General features: G+C 37.6%; 1 protein-coding gene across 8 annotated transcripts in view; it reads left to right on the top strand.

The window, feature by feature from the left end:
- Nucleotides 1–17,752, top strand: part of LOC135324785 (tyrosine-protein kinase Fer) — a 183,670-nt gene that overhangs the window by 55,995 nt on the left and 109,923 nt on the right. The gene's annotated exons all lie outside the window — the stretch shown is intronic.

Below are 17,752 nucleotides of genomic sequence, written 5' to 3'. Positions count from 1 at the left end.
ATTAACCAGTAACTGCAAGCTTGAGTTAGGTTTTTAGTATTTAGATGTTTAATCAGTGAACATATGGCCTGTCATTTGTCTTAAGATTTGTCTATTTGACTTTTGCTATTAATATGGTTAATAGAGCATGGCAGCAGCCCACCATAATTAAAACAAACAAACAACAAAACCTCCTTCTTTAGGTCTAGTGATCTGATTAAAAACATCAGGAAGACTTTGAATATTGCAGTGCCAGCATAACTTTAATTAAGTACATGAGACTTTAGATGATGGTGATTTGCATTTCATAGTAAGACTTGAAAAATACAGAATCTGTACGGCCATGGGTACTGTTACAGAATAGTAAATCTCACAGGAGCTGTGAAAGCCTGACAATAGATTTATTTAATATAAAATAGCAATTTATTTTGTTTAGTGATAATATGATTAAATATGTATGCCACTTTAATATGTCATCTCCTTTTTCTTTACATGATAAAAAGGTGTAAAAGGGGGGGGAGGGAAAAAAAAAAAAAGGTGTAAAGTTACAAACCCATTATCTTTAAGAACATGTATTTACTTTTTCCAAAAACTATTTAAGTCTTTTAAATAGAATAAAACACTTTAGGACATAAGGGTGGTAGGATGACACTATTTCAGGTCCTCTTTAGAAAGCTTGTGGTTATCTCAGCATAGGCATAGTTCATGTAGATTCATTTTGCATATTGCAGCATTATACTGGAAGCACCGATAAAACTGAGTATTTGTATGGAGACTGTGTAATACTGGAAAAAATTGTCAGCAGGTGGAGCTCAGTGCCAGAAGACCAGTTATGACTGAATAATGAAGAGTTGTTGTTACTACATATGTTCAAATAAGGCTCATGAGACACAGAAATGTGGAGAGGAAAAAAAAAGTGTGTTCTCATTCTTCTAACATCTGAGTCATCTAAAGTGTTTTGCCTTTTTTTTCCCCCAAATGTTAAAATACAACAGTAATACAGGAAGACTGTAACGCATGGCCTTCAGCATGTAAACCAACCACAAGAGCTTATAAGCTATACTGTCTATGGGACAAGCACTACAAAGGCACTGTTATTTCTCCATACTAAAGGACTTTTAGTCCGGCTTGGGTGTCAGGATGGCAGGTACAGATGAGTCAGTCCATAATGTCTCTAGTGCTATGAACTATGCTGTGAAAGGTAAATATGTCAGAAAGAAGCTATAACATCATGATATGGTGACAAAGCCAGGGGAATACATCTGATTGTTAACATTTCATTGCAGGAGAATGACGCTCTTAAAAATGTATGCAGTGGGGTAACAGAAAATAAGCATTAGCATGAGATTTTACATTTCTGAACTCCTCTTTTGTCTGCTGTGGCTGAAGTAACCAAAGTATCGTAGTATAGATTTATAGATGTGTTTGCAAGCCAGTTTCTGTTTCTATAAATATTAATATATAAGAATTTTGATAGACATTCACTGCAGTTCTAGTTCGTTTTAATATTTGTCATTCATTTTTAAAAGGCTTCAGACATCATAGTTTGAGTATAAAACATAGTTGCTGTAAAAAGGGTCAGATAAGTCAGCTTTTGGTGAAGATTGTGGTAAATATACAAAAAGTTGTTCATATTAAATGCATAAAACAGTGCTAAAGTGATGGATTCATTATTTGTAAATTATTCTAAAGCTACTTTTTATTTTCTTACTGTTATTGCTCTGTATTTCCAATTCTGCTTTCCAGAATCCATGAATCAGTGCTCCTTTAATAGTGTGATTAACAAGCCAGTACTCCTAGAGTCATTTTTCTCTTAGCTTCCTCTGCAGGTTTGGTTTTAAGGCAAATGTTTTTAGGATTCTTGCTAAAATCATAATTGATGCATTTAACCAAATTGCACACTTTTAACTTTTTCAAGTCAGTTACACAGATATTAAAAGCATTTACAAGAGTTGGTTATTTAACTAAAGACGTTTCGTTAAATGCATTTTATATAATGCATCATGAGGTCCTTAAACTTATCCCATTGAGAGACGTACCCACGCTTTAGGGGTCTCGTTTTGCCACACTGTCTCTGGCTATGTGAAATCTTCGTGTTCAAAGAGACACGAGGAGGTGGTTGGCTTCTGGGACAGTCCATTGCAGCAGTAACAGAAAGCTTAATGGTAGAGATCGTTAACTTTTTTTTCTTACTGACTCAGAAAAATTGAGACATTCCTGCACTTCGTAATGCATCGCCAGAAAGCTCACTTGTTTATCGGTTGTTGTTAAGTAATTCGCTAGTAATTTGTGGCTCATGGTATTTATATAAAACTAATCTTGTTTAAGAGCACATAACTGTAAAGGGCTCCCCTGCCTTTTTCTGTTATTTGATTTATATTTATAAATCTTATAAAACTCCTTTGTGCTAATCCAAGATTGTAAAGTTTCTTGTCAATAGAAACAGGGCCAAAGTAAGTACGTGGTCTATGCACCTTTGGTATCCTTACCCTTTCTCTTATTTTTGTGTCAGCAGAGGAAATACTGCCAGTGCAGTCATGTTGTAGAAATTGTACCTATTAATTCACAAAAGACTTGGAAATAAACAGTTGTATTTGTTGGATTCTTGGACAGCTGAAGTTCAACTAAGTGAACTTTGCTTTGGGCTGCTTTCCAAGCTTGCTGGCTGGGATCTGTGTTTCTGGTTCACTGCCAGAACTTAACATTGAGCAAAAATGCTCCAAATGTCAGATGCTTATAGCAAGTGTAAAGAATGAACTCTGTCCCTCTTCCTTGAAGAGGCAGTATGTTCTAGCTTCTGTTTCTTTTCTTCTTAAATCCTACTTGCCTGCTGGAGGTATATCAGAGGAAGAACAATCCACACAGAGATACCGAAGTAAGAAACAGATAAAACTCAATCATGCTTTGCCCTGAGGGGTATTACTGACTGGTCCAGAATGTGCAAGAGAACAGATCAATGGAGCCTTCAAGTCTCTTTCCAGTGAACATGCCTGGCAGCTTCTGAAGTAAGATTGTTCTGACAGTAGGCTTCTGGTAGACTAAGGCTCAGAATCTGTGCATTTCTTAATGTCAGTGTGTTATCAGAAAAAATGTTGAGCAGTGCTCTAGTCTGTCTTGGGGAAAGGGCAAATTAGAAGTGTGAACAACCTTTGACAATTCAGGAAGGTGTTTGGTTCAGAGTAAACAGAGCTTGCAGAATTAGTACACCCTCTCTGTAAGAAGGGGAGTATATGTTCTTGAGAGAATACGGATTTCTCACTTGAACTGCCAAAAACAGTCCAAGAGCTTTCAGGATTCCTTAAGGAAGAAACCTTTGTCATGCTAATGTTGCAGCATTGTATACTCACTGGAGAATCATTATTCTGGTCAAAATCTTCCCTGGATGTTAGGAAAGCTTCACTCACAAGTTTTCCTTTGAACAGAAGTCACACTGGTCTCCAGCATATGTTTCTGTGTGTGTTGGGAGCAAAGTAATAATTCTCTGCCAGAATTATCATCATTGGCTTCTTACAATTTTTTCATAGTAATGGGACCAAATTAGTATGATTATTAACTTTTTATAGTCTTTAGGTAACACACAAATAATGTGATGGAAGTTGTCTGTTATGTCATCTTTCTCCTTTTTTTTTATTTTTGAATTGGCTGGTTGAAAATACTTTCTTTCTTATAGGCAGTGATTAGGTTTCTGAAAGTCTTAAAATCTGCTACATAATATTTCTTTGAAATAGAATTTATGGTTTTAATTTAGTGCCATAGGCAACTTAATGACAGATTTGAAGCATGGTATCTTATGGTTTGTTTTGTGGCTTCTGCTCTTTTCTGCCATGTGGGTAAGCTCTCAATTTCTATAAAATCAGAAACCAGAATGATGACCTAATCCACATTTCGAAGCCTGCTGTTAAGATATATGGCAGATTATTTTGTTTTCATTTTTATTTTTTAATATTAGTAACCTTTAACAGTGGGCAAAATGAAATAGCATGTTTCAGATATCACTGTGGGTTTTTTTCCTTTGTGTTATCATGGAATACAAAAAATGTGAAATATTTCTGGTCAGGATAGGATCCAGTTGCTTGGATGTAAATATTAGTGCCATTTTTAGATTGCTTGAGGTATCCTGGCAGATCTCAAGCTGTGACTCACGTCTGCCAGCCCCATGTAGATGTCTTGGATATCCTAAGCTATGCAAAATGCTGGATACTGATATTCAGACAAACGAATCCCACTCTCCTACAGACACTTATTTTCAGGTTCTACCTGAAAATACTACACTACCTGAAAATACTCACACTACCGTGTGAGATGTGATAGTCATTGTAATCCAGTCAAAAATTTTGGGGATTACTGATTTCAGTTTCTTCTAGGAAAATTCAGAAAGAGGCCACAAGGAAGCATATATTGTATTTGACTGTTGTCATGGGATAGTATAAGAAATGTGTAATGTAAGAAAGGCATAATGACATGTGTTAAGATAGTAGTATGTGTCCAGGAGTTTCTAAAACTAAGATGCTCAGCCTAAAAAGGAAAAAAGCCTGGAGTACCACAATCAAGATGCATGGAAAAATGTCATTCTTGAAGAGTGATTAAAGCTTGTTAATTTTGGGGCACCGCTGGAACTCTCATGAATTATTTCTGTTTTTGTCAAATGTATTTCCTAATTATAAGATTGTGGGGGCCAAAAACAGGTTTGTTTTTTGAATGTGAATGCAGATTTTTTTTTTCTGGAAGTAAAATAATTTTTTTAACTTGTTTTATTTAAGCTTCTTAATTGCAGAAGTTAAAGGATTTCACTATATGGAAATTAGAAGCATATAGATCCATACAACTCAAAAAAAAAAAAAAAAAAAAAAAAAAAAAAAAAAAAAAAGAAAAGGGCGGGGGGAAGAAAACACAAACAAGAAAACAAACCAAAAATCCCCGGAAGGATAGAGCAGCCAAGAAAGACTTGGCTGCCTCGGAGTTTTTCCTTTGCCAGTTAATGCCTTCAACAAAAGAAATTTGCCAAAAAGAAGAGTATGCCCTCTTCCAGAATGTATTATGATTCCCTCAGCTGGATAGAAAGTAGAGGATGTCATTCTGGGGTCAAAGTTTAAATCTAACATCTATGAGATGCTGAATTTAGGTTATCTGTTTCCCACATGCTCCTCACTGGTCCTATGATTCCTAATCGGCACTTACTTGAGCAAGTTGAGTTCTTCAGTCAAATCATTTCTATTCTATTAACCCATTTAGGAGTTACTGAAACCAGCTGGAGCAGGTGTTTCATCTGACGTCTTCCTAACCTTTGGCAGCTTTATTAAAATGAGTAAACACAAAATTTTTGAGAGACGTGAGATTATAGATATTTTCTGTCTCAATGTATCTTTTTATTTATTTCAGGAACTTGTGACATGCATGAATCAAATTACTGGGAAGTAGTCTTCCCAGTTTCATTCCCTGAGTTTGGTGGCTCTTTGAAACCTGTGCTCTTTCAGTACTCAGTACCCAGAGATACAAGAGGAGCTGGGTCCAAGCTGCTTGCCCAGGAGCAGCAAGGGCCGGCCGCTCCATGAGGGCAGGCAAGCCAGGACTGGCAGGTACCCTCACCTACGGGGCATACTCCTGCTGGGTCTGAGTGCGGGGGCAGAGCCGGGTGCTGGCAGCGGCACATCGACAGCCCCAACACAGCAGGGTGATGAACAGGGACCAGCTGGGGAGCCCAAGCAGAACATGGGGCTGGAGCCAAGGCTACGACATGGGTCCAAAGTCCCCCCTGGGAGCCAGGGCTGGGGACAAGCCGCAAAATGCATTTGAGGGGTTCATCCAGGAGATGGGGGTGCAGACGGGTGCACCTGCAACGTAGCTGGGACCAGGACTAGGTGCCCAGGCCTGAGCCAAAATGGAGCAGCCGGGCCCACGGGCAGAGCAGGGCTAGGGTTCCTGGGGGGCTGCTGGGTTCCCTGCAGCCTGATCATGCCCTCAGCAGCTGACACTAATATACTGATAGATCTGTGCTTACCAAGTGAAACGGTTGCTTTAATTTTTTGCTCTGTAGGTTAGTTGAAAGATAGAATGAGAAAATGGAATTAACTTGGTAATTTCAAGATGGAGGTACTGTTTTACAGGTGGTTAGTATTAGCAGATTTCCTAGAGAGAGTATTTCCTTGAGACTACGGTTTTGCTGCCTTCAATATATGTTGTCACAGTGATTTATCAGGTGCTAAATCAAAGCATTAGTAGGATATTAAAGAAAAATATAGGGCACATGATATCAACTGAGAATTTAAAGAATTAAGGGCTATATTTGCAAATGCCTGGTTGCCTCGGAATTACTTGGTTTATTTCTTAATCTTGGCTTCAGGTACTAAGATAAAATAAAGTCAGCCCAATATTTGGGTTTAAATGTAATGTAAAGTTTTCTCATTCCCCTTTTAAATTATATCTACTAGTTTTGGCAAACTGCTACAATGCAGACCTTTACAGTGTCTAAGATAGCTGAAGTTATCTCTGGAAGCATATATTTAGTGTTTATTTAGTGTCTGTGATTGATAAAAATGAAAACAAAGAACTGTAGGTAGGCGAGAGCAAAATAGAAACTTAAATATGTTTTGGAGGGAGCCTAAAAAATATATGCTTGGCAATCTTGACAATTTCTGTGTTGTGGTATTTTGAAATTTTCATCTTCCTTTTGTGCTAGCAACTAGAGTAGTTGAACTTTTAATTATTATGCTGAATTCATTCTGGGTGAGCAAAGAATGTCACAATATAAGAGAAGCTGATTTAAAATATGTATGACTGGGCAGGCATTACATTGAGCTGACTGATAACATTGAATTACAAGAGGTCATGAATTCTGTATTATTTTTAAGCGATGCAAGATTTGCTCAGAGAGATTAACTTATATAGTAAAAAGAAAAAGGTAAGCTTTTAGGTACACAAGCCCTTTGTTAGTCTGAAACAGGCACAGCAGTCCTCAAGGAAATCGAAAGTTCAGGACTGTTGGTACAACTTTAATTTGTCTATGTTAAATGGTTCAATGTAAAATTAATTGTTATTGTAGCAGAAAGAGGAGAATTTAACTCTAGGGGGGGGGAAAAAAAAAGGCTAACTTATTCACATGGAACCTGCAGGTGGAAGTTGTGAACGTCTCCTACCTCATAGGATCTTCTTACAGTGTAATTGTAATTGTTTAATAATTGTTAGTGCAAGTTCTGGGCTATGGTAATACATGACAACTGAATGTGTATTATCAGCGGAGGTATGATTTGTCTTCAAGTAATTTTTGTATGTGGCAATCAAGTGACTTTCTCAGAAATACGACAGTTTTCCTCTGAAGGGTGTTTCTTTTGGAGAAACATCCTCCTCTTTGATCACTGATGCGTGCAGTATGAGACTTCTGTTCAGAGCCTGTGTGGTAGTATACGAAGTTGCAGCTGTGTATCAGAGGCTTTTCATTGCATTTTAGGTGCTTGCTGCTTTTGTTTCGTTGAGCTATTTAGTCTATAGGATTTCTGGATTTCTATATATTGCTTGCAAGTTTTTTTTTTTTTTTTTTTTTTTTACATGCATGATGGTATCTAGAAGCTGATCTTGGTATTGAAGTGTCTCAGGAACAGAGTGGTAATGGGATGGTGTCTTTTCAGTATTTGGTGAAAATTAATGAGGAAATAAGGATCTTCAAGAAAGATGGTTAAGGTATCATCCTGGGGATATTGTAGGCTTTGGGATGCATACATTTTCTTCAACATACTCATTAAGAGATGGATACCCTGAGTCATACATAGCTACCAGCCTTGCGTACCCATAATCTGGAGAAAGTGTTGATTCTCTGAGGGGGTAGGGAGCTGAGGAAGTCTCTTCTGTCACAGAAGACTGGTTTTTGATCTGACAAGAAGCATGAGGATGTTTTTTAGGAATTACTGATGAACTTCCAGAAGGGATGTCTTGGCTGGATATTGTGGGCCCTCCGTTTTTAATGAACAATGACTGACTTAAGTGAAATATTTCTTCTCTTGACCACTGAGAATAACAAGTGAAAGTCTTTTTGGAATTCTACAAGAGGAATGTTACCTGATTCGTTCCGGCTCATTGTGCTAGGTACAATTTATGAATGCTGCTTTGGATAGGATTGAAATCTGTTACGCTCTGGTACCATTACTAAGACTTGCATGAGAAGTCTTTCCTCCTTGATGTCTGTATTTGGAGAAAAGTCTTGGTTTTGTTTATGATTTATGAAGCTGTGATCTGAGGTGTGAAGTGAGTTCAGCTGTGAGTAGTGACTTTAGGTTTTACTCAGAGTAGATTTGGAACACTGCCTAAATAGATAATTGGGTAATACTGGTAACATTTTTGTTAATTTATTATTTACAGTGGCAGATGTTTGTGAAGATGTTTACTTAATGTGCAGAAATGTCTAAAGCTATGTTGGTTTACTACTTCCTTATTTGAAGAAGTGGTGGGTATTTGTGTATTATGTGTGTGTTGCGAACAAAAATATTAATATATTTCCAGTAGTTATGCTAGTATATGTTATTCATATAAATAGAAAACTTAATTTTAAATTGTCATCCTGCAAAGATTCCTTGTTTAAGTCTAGCTCAAATTATCTGCTACAACTGTGTGTTGTAGCTTCCATGAAGTTGCTGTATCATCTTATCTATTAACATGCACACTGATTTTACTAATAAAGTGCTGCAGGGCCCTGTGAAAGCTAAAAACAAACATCAAATTCTGACTGTGCTGGCTGTCAAACAGAAATAGCTGAGCAGATTTTAATCTAGTCATATTGCAAAATCTTTTTCTTTATCTTGTTATGAAAGTGTTAGTTTTATTCTTTAATATAACTGATGTAAATGCTGATCTGCCTAAGAACATATTTTGTTCTCTCTCACTAAAGCTGTTTGTGATTAATTCCATGAAGCTCAGTTTTACTGTGATAAAACAAATGCATTCTCTTTCAGTATTTGTTTCTGAACGGGATACAGTTGCCAGGTCATATAACGTGCATAATACTATTTCAAGTAGCTTGAAGTTGTAGAGTTTGCCAGGGTGGCTTCATTAGAGCCGGTCGATAATGTTGTCATGAGAGAGATGCTCGTTGGTAAGTGCCAGTTTGGGAGGAGGGTGGGGGAAATCCTTAAACCGGGCGAAACAGTATGTTGAATAAACTTACAGACAAAATCCTTGTGGTGAGCTCATGTAGCTGGTGAGACTGGATTCTTCCCAGCCTTGTAGGAACTTCCCTTGAGAGTAGGGGGACGCTCTGAGTGTACACACATGCATACACACACACGCTGGAGTGCTTGCTTCTGTAGCTTGGCTTTGACTTCTGCTGAAGTTGGGTTTTGAGTCCCTGTCCAGAGTCTGAGAGCCTCAAAATCTTGCAGTGATTAAGTCTGAGTTTCTAGTTCTTGGTGTCTTGAGCTCTGGAGGGACATATGGCTACTTGTGAATTTCAAGGTCAGGAAATAGAGAGGATGCTTTTGTTCTCTGTTCCTTACATGTTGACTGCTGGCCCCTGTTCCACTAGCAGCTGTTGATACTTCAAGGTAATTTGCTTCAATGTCTGTAATCCTCTTCCAGGGACCAGATTTCCTTGGGCTTAAATGCCTAAAAGCTGGAGCTGACCACTAGATTTGTCAGGAACATTTTTGTAGTGGGAATCGCTCTGTGTATTTATGACTGAAAAACAACCAAATCCAAACTATAGCTCTTTTAATGTAAATTTAATGAGATCCGGAAAGACTATGTCATTCATTCTCTTACTGATTAATGCATTCTAATTAAAGTGACCTGTATACTAAGCACAGTCATTAGCAGCACTTTGTATTCAGTTCATGCTGTGTTTCTAACTCTCTGTTGGGACAGTGCTCTCTCTGCCTTTGTGGCTGAAGCACAGACGACTACTTCCTAATGCTTAAGTTTTCACTTTATGCAGCTGATAAAGCATCATGCTCAGTTGCTTCAGTTTTCTGTCTGTGCCTTCCCTTCTGGATGCAAAATGCCAAAGTTGAGAGATGCAGGTCTGTTTAAAGAATATCCTTTTGGAGGGGACATTTGCTTGAATTGAGGACAGGTGGAACTCTGCTTTAAAAAATGTGTAGGAAGAAAGAGCCAAATTGTCATTTTCATTGTCCCAATACCTGGTGCACAGTTTCAATCTTCCCTGTATTTTTCTGGGGTATCTTATGACTAGCTTCTATGGCAGCAATAACTCACCTGCTTGTGGCTATGTGATGTAGCTTTTCTTTTTGCTACTTTCTGAACCCTTCCCTCCAAGTTGCCCCACAGATTCTCTGTGTGAGATCATGCTTTGTAGTTCTTCTGGTTAGTGGGATGAGAGAAGACTTTATTCCTGCAGGTCAGGAATAAAGGACTGAAAACAGTTAATTGTTTGTGCCTTGCTGAAATGTGCTTTGGCATTGTATCTTGAACTTTGGAGTTTAAACACAACCGTAACATTTTTTTACAAGTAGGGAAAAATGACACACATTTGTGTGTCTCAGTCTGCAGGATTCTTATGTGAAGGTAGATTTCTGACAAGCCTGTTATTTTAATTTTGTAGTGAGTGAAGATCACTAGGTGCCATTTTTTGGCTTGTACACTGTTTTCCAGGGATTCCTCAAGGCCCTGTGGTAGCTACGGACCACCTTCATCGTTAGTTTCCTACTTCAGTTAGTGACCGTTAGGAATTGAGGTTGTTTGGCCATTTTGTGCAACACTTTTCATCTTCAACAATCCTCATCTTCACATAAAAATGCTAAGAAGTTGTAGTTATACCTCCTTAACCTGCCAAGTTCATTGTGAGGTGCATTGTATGCCTGGTCTTGGTCGTTCAGCCACCTGCACAGTATAACTGTAGTGTCCCATGCCTTATGCCAAACTTAGGCTAGAGGTTCTTCACCTGTGGCTTCTTATTATTACCCCGTATAGCTGATTTTCACCAAACTTTTCTTCTGTTAAAGTTGCCCTATTTTGATGGCTCTCTTGAGCATACTTCAGCAGGGATGACTCTACCTATATTAATTAATTCACTGTTTGTAGTGAAGATCTATTAATCCTTAAGTAACATTTATCCATTTGAAGAGTTAGAATTTGACTTTTTTAAAAGTTAAGCTACTTACTGGTCATGTAAAATTTTACCATTCATCTGAGCAACTGCTAATTGAGGTAATAATTACAGAATATTATCCTTTATTGATAGGTGCCGAAACCACTATCTGTCTTCATGCTTCTTGTGAAAAACTGAGTGTATGAAAACTTCAGGACATGCAAATACTTTTCTACAGTAACATCTGTATTGGGCAGAGGAGAATTATCACCTGATATTTTATCAGAACTTAGTCAAATAGAGATAAAATTTTCCAGTGTCCCTAATGCAACATACTATCTGTGTGTATTTAACAGAAATCCCTTTCTTCTTTACCTTATCAAGATTTCATTACTATTTTTTTCTTAACCTGAAGGGGAAGTGACAAGATCACATGTATATAATTCTACCAATTCTAAAATGTATTTCAAATTGAAGACTTCATCTCTTCAAATGATGGCTATGCTGTTGGTCTTGATTACAATTCTAAGGCAGAAATTCTAGTGCTACTGTATCTCTCTGTTCTATACTGTTTGGGTCATACATTTTGGAAAATATTTCAGCTGTGTGTATACAGTAATAAACTACAAAGGAAAACTAGCCTCTTTGCGTCAAAAAAATCATAAAAACTGTAAAGTTTAAATGATTTGTAGGCACACATGTACTTGCAGCTAATAAAGCATGTGCTTTCATAGCTGCCTGACAAACTATAATGTTCAGATGATGAAAGCGTAAAACTTCCTCACAGTTGGTTTACTTTGCATGTTTTATGATCTCTTAACATTTTCCCTCTAATATATTTTGAGTTTTATGATGTTTTTAAATTTATGGTTATAAACTTGAAATTTCAAGTCACATTCATGAGATCTCACTGATTGCTCATTCTGATGTTATTAGCATGGAAGTAAAATGGAGGATTTATATTTGACTGCCAATCCATAAACTCCTTCTAGTTTCTAAGGCTAAAAATTATATCTGGCTCAGGAATTCTCGGAACCAAGGTGAAAATGTTTGGAGACTGGGAGAGTTTTTGCAGAAGTATAATTTTTGCTTCATTTGCCTACTTTTACCTAGTATCCGCTCTTGACTGTAATTCAGATTGCTTTGGTCACTTCTTGCCTGGAAGAGAGGCAGCAGTTCCTTCACTGCTTTTGGCTTGTGGTTCTTGGTTTTCTAAAGCAGCAACACAGCCTGCATATTGAGCAAGACACTGTCCTTGGCAGATGGTGGCTTTGTCCAGTAGCTAGTTCATCATCATCTTGTCCTGGATGGTGAGCTGTAGCAGGTGTGAGAGGATGTAGGTTTTCTTGGTTTTGTGATCGTCAGGTACTGCAGTGCATCTAGGAGTGTGAAGCAGATGTTGTGTGTGGCCTGCTGGAAGCTGCAGTCCAGTGCAAGAGAAGTTGAACTCTGCCTCGGTACAAGCCTTGCCTCCATGCTTTTCACAGCTGGTATGGTGATCTCTCTTAGCAAGAGGTGGTGCTGCTTAGAAAAAAATGGGAGAGCTATTTCAGCTATTGCTGGAGACAAGATATTGGGCTAGATGGACCTTTGGCCTGCCCGAGCACATCTGTTTATATGTTGTCCTATTATAACCTGATGTACTGACACAGGAGCATAAAAAGAGAGACCTTAAATATATATTCTAGGATTCTCTATTGTGACAGGGTAGTAGTAAACACAGAGGTGAAGGGTCATGTTATAACCAGATACTTCCCTTTTCACTGTAGCAAGTTCTGTATAGACCTGAATTTGATCACTTTTGATGACTTGAAACTAGTAAAATGATAGCATAATTTGTACATTGAATTAATAATAGTACTACTGATTACTAACAGTGCTGCTGAAATCAGTGGGATGTTCATATCTGTAAATTTACAAACCCACTTATGTTTTTGGAGGACTAGGTTTTAATTTGCCCTGTTTTTCTTTCTGCCTGTAATAGTTTCATGAGGTAATGGCATTTAGACATAATCTTTTTTTAAATATATATTCATTCTAACTTTGCATCTAAGCTTGCAGAAGTCTGGATTGGTTTGTTAAATTGTCTCTATTGAAATCCATTCACCTTTGTTTGGTTTCATTATGTGATCAAGTGTTTGGCATGGGTAGAGATGTATTAGGGATTAGTGGCACAGATATACTTGTATTAAGCAAGGCAGGAACTCCTTGGTTCAAGGAGGCACTCTAGCTGCCTTTCAAAAGTTTTTGTGTGGCTGCTTTTTCCTTCTACAAAAATAGTTTTGTACTGCAAGGGACAGGATTACAGTACCTCATCTTAGGTAATGTACATTGAATCGCCTTCTTTCCTAGAGCACAGCTGACATTCTTGATAATAAATAGGTGAAATCTAAATCTCATCTTTAAAATGTCTGTCTAACATATAAGTAATAAAATGTCCCATGTCTCTGAAAACATTTTTGCCTGCCACCGTTAAGAGGTACTCTTTACTTCCTTAAAGACCACTAATACATATTTTTGTGTTTGGAATGATTTACTAATCACTTCAGAGATGAAGCTGACATTTCGCTGGCATTTCATATGTAGCTTGAAAAATGGGTTTGTTGATGCTCTAATTAAAAACAGAAAATATAATGCAGTCTCTCTCAGCTTCACTCTACATTCTTTCCTGGGGATAGTCATTCAAAAAGAAGGTTAAAAGTCAGATCCTAGTATTTATGCTCCTTTTTGTAAACTTGAATTTATTTAGGCAGAGTGTTTACTAAAGTCCAAGACTTTGCTGAGTAAAAACTGCCAAAGGTTTTCAGGATTTCTTCTCCAAATGGTATGCCAGTCTCTTGTTTAATGCTCTTTTTTATCACTGCTTCTCTGGACCACAAAAAACCTGCTTCCTAGGCACTGTTGCACCTCCAAGATTCTGTTAATTGTGGTTTGCATCTCTTGCATGGGAGTCATGATTAATATTTGCATAAATGACTGCCCTGGTTTTTTTTGCTTTCATGTTGGCAGGAAACTTTATTTGGGAGCAAAATAAAGAATTTCTTCACCTTACTGTCAAAAAATACTTGACTTGCTCTGAATTACATATTTTGCTAATGGTGTTTGGGTTTTGGGGAGCTTTTGGGGGTTGGGGTTGGTAATACTAACACCGTAGTGTGTAGCTGCCTTACTGCAGACCAGATTGTAGCATTGGTGCTCAGGTTTGTACATGGTGTGGGAAAATACCAATTTTATATGCACAGTAATAAGCTCTGAATTACCACTCGAGAATGAGGTCTCAGTATTCCTAAGAATGTCAGGTTACTTTCTAATTAGTGATCAAAACCAAAAAATATGCTAGAAATTATGAAGAAAGCACAGAGAATAGAGAAGAACACATTATGTTATTGTGTAAATCGATGTGCACTTGCTTCCCAAATATCGTAGACTTGCAAAATATTTTAAATTGAAAGGGCTCTTGGAGGCCATCTGGTCCAAGTCCTTGTTCAAAGCAAGGCCAACTTTGATATTAGATCCAGTTTCACAGGACGTTGTTGCAGTCGAGTGCTGAGCACCTCCAAGGTCATTAAACCTGTTCCACTGTTTGATCCATCCTCCTTGTGAATTTTTTTTTTCCAGTATTTAACCAAAATTTTCCGTGATGCAATTGTCTGTTGCCACTTGTGCTTTTGCTGTGTACTATCTAGAAGAGTCTAGCTCCATGTAGCCACGTATATTTTCAACTCACTCAATTTCAAAATAGATATAGGAGAATTGAGAAAGTCAAAAGAATGTGCAGACATGTGGAGGAGCTTCTGTAATGAATAAATAGACTGGGCTGAAGGGGGATGTGACAAAGGTCTATACAATATGGGGTGACATAGAGAAAGTGAATAGAGAGTAATGATTGTTCACTGTCTCTTCTGAAACAAGAAGTAGGCGCTATCAGATGGCCATAGTAGGCAGCTGGTTCAAAACAAGAAAACAAATGCGCTCTTCAAAGACATATAATTAAGTTGTGCAACTGCTTGCTGCAGCAGTGGATAATAATAATTTATATGGATTCAGAAAGCAGCTGAATGAATTTATGGAAGGAAGATCCATCCAAGACTATTACATATGAAAACATCACATCTGGTATAGGAAGTCCTTACACTACAAATTCTTAGAGGCCAAGGGAGTGCTCTGGAGAATTATCACTGTCCTTTTCTTATAGACTGTCAGGACATTGCATAGATTTTTTGGTCTGACCCAATATACCTGTTTTTAAGTTTCATGCCAGCTAGTCCTGTTTTTCAAGCTACCCACTGCAGTTCCACCTTCTAGGGGGACTGTTAATTTACATCCAGTACAGGATATGTATGCATCAATTATGCATCATTTCTGCTGCTTCGAAAGGGGTTTCTTGTGTTTAAAACGAGAAAACAAGAGCTTATTCAGAAATGTGTATTCACTGTGTATTTGAGATGCTTTTAATTAGCTTTGTTCCAGTTTTTAATAACTGTATGTTACAACTTCATGGCTCAGCAGGTTGCTGCCCCAGTTCTAGATATCTGCAATAGCAAAGCAGAAAATACATACCACTATTCTTTGGAAGCTTCTCCTGAGATAGATGATTGCTCAGCTCAGACAAATGGCTCATGTTCAGCCAGTAGCTAGTTCCATGTGTGGATGCTATATTAATAATCTATTAAGCGATGTTTTGCCTGCTAAACATTACATAATTCTTCATGTGTTTCTTGTACATGTGATCTTTCTGAGATATTCAATTCTGTCATTGATGAGAAGGAAAAACAGCCTTTTGAGTTTGAGATAAGTATTCTGAAATCAAAGAGTAGAATTCAGGAATGTCAGGCATATTCTGCTGTGTATGTTCAGTTCTCAATAGGCTTCAGCTTTTGACCTCTCCTTTAGGTCTGTTACTAAGCATTAGTATGTGCTAATACTTTTAAAAGAGACATGTCACTAAGATTTTATGGTTAGTATGTCCATTCATCAATAGACAGGCCAGCATTACTGACATATTCCAAGTTCATTATACACTTTGGGGACCTCTCCCAAATAACTTTGATCTCCGCTGCTGAAGCGACTAATGCAGAGGATCATTTTTAGAAAATTACTTTCTCTCTCTCCAAAGCTTCTTTGAAGAACTCTTGCTGGATAAATCACAGAACTCCATTCTCATTCCAGATGTCTTTAAGCCTTCTAAGGGCAAAAATTGTCCTTATTCTCCACATTATCTGAATTTGAAGCCTTGTAATGGATGTTACTCTGACACCTTTTTCATCAGAGGAATCGTATCTTCAAACCAGAAGTGATGCTAGCATTCACTTTACATAAATGACAGCATCTTGGGTATTAATTGCTTTGGCAGATATTGTCTAATCTCTCTCTTTCATCTTTAAGTTCATTGAATGTATCACTTGCAATAACTGCCAAGAATTCCTCCCTTCTAGTTTTTTCTTGGAGCTTTTGCAATTGGGCTTGTAGCTCTTGCACTTTACTGAAATCATTTTCATCAAAATCTCTGATGACCAATTTCCTAGCTGGATCTCAGAACTGGTACTTTCACACTCACCTTTTAGATAACACTGATCATATTATTCCAATTGAAATTTTTTGCCTTTTACTTCTGAGTGTGTGTGTTCTTGTTCTGTCAGAGGACCCTCCATGTTTCCTTCTAAATTTCCTATGAAAGTTCTCTAATTTCACTTGCAAGTCCACGTTCAACTGCTGTACGCATGCTGATGGTTAATAGCTTAACCATCGGACAGGTCTTTCTTTGAACAGAGTAATATTAAAGTATTGGCCTATCTATATGATGTATATGTGCATGCCTGGCTGTGTGGTTTTTTGTTTGTTTTTCTTGTTTTTTTTTTTTTTTCAGAATTGAACATATGCTGCATTGTTGGTTGTCTCCCTTGTTCTAACCTTCTAGCTTTTGATTACTACAGGAAATGCCACTGTTTGCCTGACCCTCAAAAGCATTAATTCTGTTTTATCTTTGTCTTGGATCTCTCTCGAGCTTCTTACTTCCCTGCTTTTCTAAAGAACATGGTGGTGGGGGGGGGTTGCTTTAATATACAGCCTTTCCTCTGGCTTCATACAGCTAAAGAGCTATATCATGTAGTTCAATCTGAGCAAGATCTTTTGCATTGTTACTTTGTCTTGCCCAACTTCATTCCAAATACTGTTGCAAATACGATTCTTATGGTCTGTCATTTTGATTGTGTCACACTTCTGAGTGTATTGCATTTTTTTTTTTATGCACCCCAAGACCTGGAGAACTGTGTTTTTGCCCAGCAAAACAACAATATATCTGGCGAAAGGGAGATTTTTGTCCACAGGACTCTAGCAATTATAGTGGAAAGTCTATGTTCTATGGTGGAAGTCTGTCAAAATGGAGAGTACTTCATGTTGCGCAAAACTCCCCAAAGTGACCAGATAAAATACAGAAGCTCCACTTTTTGTATGTCATATATAAAGATACGCTTCAGCAAAATTAATAGGTAATCCTCAAGCAAAATAGGGAGTGCTTTACTTGCATTTTTCAGATGTCCTTAGTCCTGGACTTCTTTGTGGTTTATTATGCTTCATTTTTCTCTCTGTATCTATTCAGAAGAGAAAAAAGGAAAGTAAGAGTGCTGAAGTGATTGGCTTATAGTGTGTCATCTCTTTAAAATTGCTGAGGTAATTCTTCAGAGCATCTAAGAAGGAAAAAAACAAAATGAGAAGCGTAGCTGAGATGTACACAATTGGGAATAG

Source organism: Dromaius novaehollandiae, chromosome Z (assembly GCF_036370855.1).
Source record: "Dromaius novaehollandiae isolate bDroNov1 chromosome Z, bDroNov1.hap1, whole genome shotgun sequence".
NCBI lineage: Eukaryota > Metazoa > Chordata > Aves > Casuariiformes > Dromaiidae > Dromaius > Dromaius novaehollandiae.
This window is presented reverse-complemented; position numbering and strand designations above follow the sequence as displayed.